The sequence below is a fragment of the Octopus sinensis genome, linkage group LG15 (genome assembly GCF_006345805.1).
Source record: "Octopus sinensis linkage group LG15, ASM634580v1, whole genome shotgun sequence".
NCBI classification, from domain to species: Eukaryota; Metazoa; Mollusca; class Cephalopoda; order Octopoda; family Octopodidae; genus Octopus; species Octopus sinensis.
In genome coordinates this window covers 27,145,347-27,150,913 of record NC_043011.1, presented here as the reverse complement: position 1 = coordinate 27,150,913, position 5,567 = coordinate 27,145,347, and the positions used below count along the sequence as shown (strand labels likewise).

Sequence of the window (5,567 nt, the reverse complement as noted above, 5' to 3'; positions counted from 1 at the left end):
AATCATTTGGACGGAAGAAATACGAATTCTGTAGACGAGGTCAGAACAGTAGTGGAGGAGTATTTTTCGTCACAGACAAGTGAATTTTGGATGAGGGGCCTTACAAGTCTACCAGATAGATGGAAGAGCTTTGTAAAAAATGAAGGGGAGTATATTTTAGATTAAAAAGGAACTTTGTTTATCTTAATTTTGAAAAATGAAAGAAGTATTAAAAAATCGCTTAATTAATGAAATGACCCAATATATGTAATTATATTTACGACTGGCTTCTTTCACTTTCTGTCTACCCTATCAGTTCGCAAGGCTTTGATTAGCTCGAAGCTATAGTAGAAAAAACTTGCCCAAGGTGCCACGCAGTGGGACGGAATCCGAAACCAAGTAGTTGGAAAATAAACTTTTTATCATACAGTCACGTCTACATCACACATACACACACGCATACAATACATTGGTATGCTTATTTATGTGTATAGATATATGTGTATTGTGTGTGTGTGTGTGTGTGTGTGTGTGGTGTGTGTGTGTGTGTGTGTATGTGTGTGTGTGTGTGTGTGTGTGTGTGTGTGTGTGTGTGTGTGTGTGTGTGTAATACATTAAAGGTATATACTGCAAACAACTGGCATCGGGTAGGATTAAGACGTTTATATGTCTATATATTGATATTCATACAAATGAATATCAAAAGGGTTTAGACCACAGGAGATCAATAAAAGATCGGTTGAAGATTGTTCATAATAATAGTGATATATTCGTCCGGAACAGTTATAAAGTAAGTCCGTATTACTGATAATAGATAATAGGTTATGGCAGCTCGTCATAGGTAGAATCCAAAGTCGCATGAGAAGGAAGAAAATATGCAAGTAGTCATACTCTTACAGCCCTATCACAAATAGATGTGCTGTTGGTGTAATTCCCTGAAAGCAGTGCGCAACCAGCATTTTAGTGATAATTTATTCCATCATCAGAGGAAAAGTTAATTGACTTCTTATGATTTCAACTTCTACAATATTCGTTTCTCAAGTTATATCAATGTGTAAATATATTAACATCTCTGCACTTTTATTTGTAGTTCAAGTTGGAGTTTAGTAGTAGTTCGAGTCAAACTGAGCACAAAATTTTGTATCTGTTACCTTACATCATCAGACCAAATATTATCTGAAGTTTATACATACAGTTAGATAGATAGATAGATAGATAGATAGATAGATAGATAGATAGATAGATAGATAGATAGATAGATAGATAGATAGATAGATAGATAGATAGATAGATAGATAGATAGATAGATAGATAGATAGATAGATAGGTAGATTTTTATGATGAAACTTTTGTATGCATGTATATATGTATGCAGTGGAGGCGCGTGGCTTAGTGGTTAGGGTGTCGGCATCATGATCGTAAGATTGTGGTTTCCCTGGACCGGGCGACTCGTTGTGTTCTTGAGCAAAACACTTCATTTCACGTTGCTCCAGTCCACTCAGCTGGCAAAAATGACTAACGCCGCGATGGACTGACGTCCCATCCAGCTGGGGAACATATACGCCACTGAAACCGGGAAACCGGGCCCATGAGCCTGGCTAGGCTTTAAAAGGGCGTATTTATTTATTATATTTATATATATGTATGCATTTATATACACATACTCTTTTACTCTTTTACTTTTTTCAGTCATTTGACTGCGGACATGTTGGAGCACCGCCTTTAGTCGAGCAAATCGACCCCAGGACTTATTCTTTGGAAGCTTAGTACTTATTCTATCGATCTATTTTGCCGAACCGTTAAGTTACTGGGACGTAAAAACACAACCATCGGTTGTCAAGCGCTGTTGGAGGGACAAACACACACACACAAACATACACACATACACACACACACAAACACATACATACATACATACATACATACATACATACATACATACATACATACATACATACATATATATATATATATATATATATACATATATACGACGGGCTTCTTTCAGTTTCCGTGTACCAAATCCACTCACAAGGCTTTGATCGGCCCGAGGATATAGTAGAAGATACTTGCCCAAAGTGCCACGTAGTGGGACTGAACCCGGAACCATGTGGTTGGTAAGCAAGCTACTTAACACTACTGACCCATACACTTACACACATATTAGATATGTGTGCCAATGTGCCTCTAAAGCCACGAGATATTTTCCTTAATCGATTCTTTCTAGTGCTACATATATATTCTTTAATGGAATATTTCTAAGAACACATATAGTTTTATAAATAATAGCATTAAAATATTGGACTGAAATTCCTTTTGGATAGAAAGTGTCGAAGACTGCTTATAGGACATCAATACATGTCTCCTGTAGATATGACAGACGTTCTTCCATTGTACCGAAGAAACCCTTCGAATGTCTTTGTCCATTTTAGACAGTTTATTTACCATTGAGAATTGTATGTTGTTGACGTCATAAGAATTATATAAATTCTCGAAAGAACATGATTTAATTCATTATGTGGGGGCGAAGAGATAATATCTAGAAGAGCTATACACATTTTTTCTATTCAAAAAAGTTTTTTAATATAATATTTACTCGCCAATATTTGAATCTTTATGTGTGTACTTCGATATATGCCAAAAGGCAATTAGTTCGCCATCTCTCGAAAGTTTATAAAATACTGGCGTTGAAAATAGAGTTGGTAGAGAAACAATTGTAACGAATCATTAAAGATGTGTTAAAGAATTGTTTCTTTGCATTCTTATCATTTGACGTGTAAGTATGTATGTATGTATGTATGTATGTATGTATGTATGTATGTATGTACATACATACAAATATGTAAATATATATATATATATATATATATATTATATATATATAATATATATATATATATATATAGAGAGAGAGAGGAGAGAGAGAGAGAGAACATAGTAAAAAGTGAAAAAAACTACAGAAGGCTTAAAGGTTAAAAAATATATATTTGAGTCAATATGTCTGAAGAATATTAAAATTTTTTTTCTTACAATGACATAGTTTAGAAGAAAGACCGGTTTCTTTCTTCTAAACTATGTCATTGTAAGAAAAAAATTTTAATATTCTTCAGACATATTGACTCAAATGTTGTTTTTTTTCACTTTTTACTATTTTCTATATATTCAACCACGTGCTTTCACAAACCAACTTTCTTATATATATATATATATATATATATATATATATATATATATATATATATATATCTGTAAAATAATATGTGACAATTATTCAATAGCCAAGATAAAACTCTGAGTTTCGGATGCCGAAGTGGAAAACCGAAGAGATGGTGTTGTGGATTTCCACTTCGGCATCCGAAACTCAGAGTTTTATCTTGGCTATTGAATAATTGTCACATATTATTTTACAGATAAATTTCCTCTATTTACATAATATTGAGGTCTCTTTCTTTCTTTTGTTATCTTACCGTTTTTACCAATATATATATATAATATATATATATGTATGTATGTATGTATGTATGTATGTATGTATGTATGTATGTATGTATACTAGCAGTAATACCCGTCGTTGATCGGGTAATTACTTTTACTGTTTCTCGGGAGCCACATTCAAAGTATTATTATATATATAGTTTACTCCTCCTGTATGTGTTATTTTATTTATCAATAGAGTAATGGCAATTATATAATACTCTTCATTTAAATAGGTAATTTACTTATTCTTGAATGTAATGATAGTAATGGTAAGTTAAGTTATTGAAGTATTAAGAGTGAATATTTGTTTATAAGAATGAATATTTCTTTATAAACAATGTAATTTTTTTCTTTTTGTAGTGTTATTTCGGAGTGCATAAGCTAAAAGATTTACTTTTGTTTCCACACATGATGCTCCTACATAAAGTTGGCCATGTGAAAAGCATGGTTCTTCAAGTTGCAATCCATCAACTTTTAGTGTTTGGCACTGAGTTTTATTAACACTCATGGCAAAACAAAGTGGGATAGGAAACTATAACTGCTTAAATTGGAATGGGACATTAGATGGTATAACTGGTATGCGAGGACTGAAGACGGTCTTACATTTACCACAACCAGTGAGAAAATTTACCCCCAACGCAGTTCCTCATAAGTTTGTGCACAATTAATCTTGTAGCACAGCATAATTTAGTTGAGACAAATTATGTAATAGCATAATAGCAGTCCATTCTTTCAGCTGAAGACAACGAGGAGCTGTACTGGTGGTTCTTGTGAGTTCAAAACTTCAATGGGGTAGTTAATGTCCTGATCATCAACAACCCTGTCAATTGAGTTATAAGTGAATACTTCTGGAAGTTTATTAATAACATATTATTAATGTTATGTACATAATGTTATGTATTTTTTGGAGCCAGGATAGCTCGCTCACAGATCCAATTTGTATTGTTGTTATTATAAAGAAGATTGGGAAATATTTCATCCACCCACCAAATCATCGACGGAATCAGTTGAATTACATATTGCATTGAGTATAAGTGGCTGTTCTTTATCAATTGAAACTCACCCTTCACCGAGTTTTAAGAGCTGCACTACAAATAGTTCAGCTGATTGATCTCTTGAAAGTCTCTATCTCATATAATAATTGAAGTAGAAAAAAGATCAAGTTCATACATGAAATTCTATTTGTTTCTTATATGACAATAATAAGTGAGCTGTGTGTATTATTATATCTATGAATACATAATGGCAATAAATACAGTAAATACACTTCATTTAAATAGGTATGTTCTTCAAGTTGCAATCCAGAAACTTTTAGTGTTTAGCCTGGAGTTTTATTAATGCTCATGGCAACAGAAAGTGGGATCGGAAACCGTAATGGCTTAAATTGGAATAGGACATTAAATGCGAGGAAGAAGACGGTGTGACCTTTACCACAAACAATGAGAATATTTGCCTCAATGCAGTTCCTTATAAGTTTGTGCACAATTAGTGGTGTACCATTGCATAATTTTAGCTGAGACAAATTAGGCAATAGCATAAAAGCTTCCTCTGAACCAAGTACTCTCATTTTGCCGGAGAAAGAAAGAGACAGAATTTCGACGATTTTATATATGTATATATGTATACAGAAAAAGCATAATAGCTTCCCTTGAAGCATTTAGCTTCATTTTGTTGGACAAACAAACGGACAGAATCTCTCTTGTATATATGCAGATATGATATGTATGTATGTATGTATGTGTGTATGTATGTGTGTGTATGTATGTATGTAGGTATGTATGTATGTATGTATGTATGTATGTATGTATGTATGTATGTATGTATGTATGTATGTATGTACGGTGCTGGCATTGTTTTCTAGGTTTGTCTTTACTCGCCTCGTTGTGACCAGTAGATTGTCCAGAATGTTGCAACGGGAAAATTTAACTTGAGCGTACAGGAAATGTCAGAATAAATATCGCAAGCTGTCTCGCTCAAACCTTTAAAAGTAGCAGCAAAACTTCGATGAAACGGTGCTTATTTATCAACTCTGAAAGGATTAAAAATAAAGATGACCTCGGCAAGATATGGACTCAGAGAAATGGATCCCGAAGGAAACTGACTAATCCTTC

At 33.4% G+C, this 5,567-nt stretch overlaps 1 long non-coding RNA gene across 1 annotated transcript in view; it reads left to right on the top strand.

Annotated features, from left to right (window-relative positions):
• Nucleotides 1-534: 534 nt before the first annotated feature.
• Nucleotides 535-5,567, top strand: part of LOC118766420 — a 23,486-nt gene continuing 18,453 nt past the window's right edge. The window contains exons 1-2 of the long non-coding RNA XR_005002351.1: nucleotides 535-567; nucleotides 4,869-4,876. This is a non-coding gene — a long non-coding RNA (uncharacterized LOC118766420). The remainder of the gene's footprint in view (nucleotides 568-4,868; nucleotides 4,877-5,567) is intronic.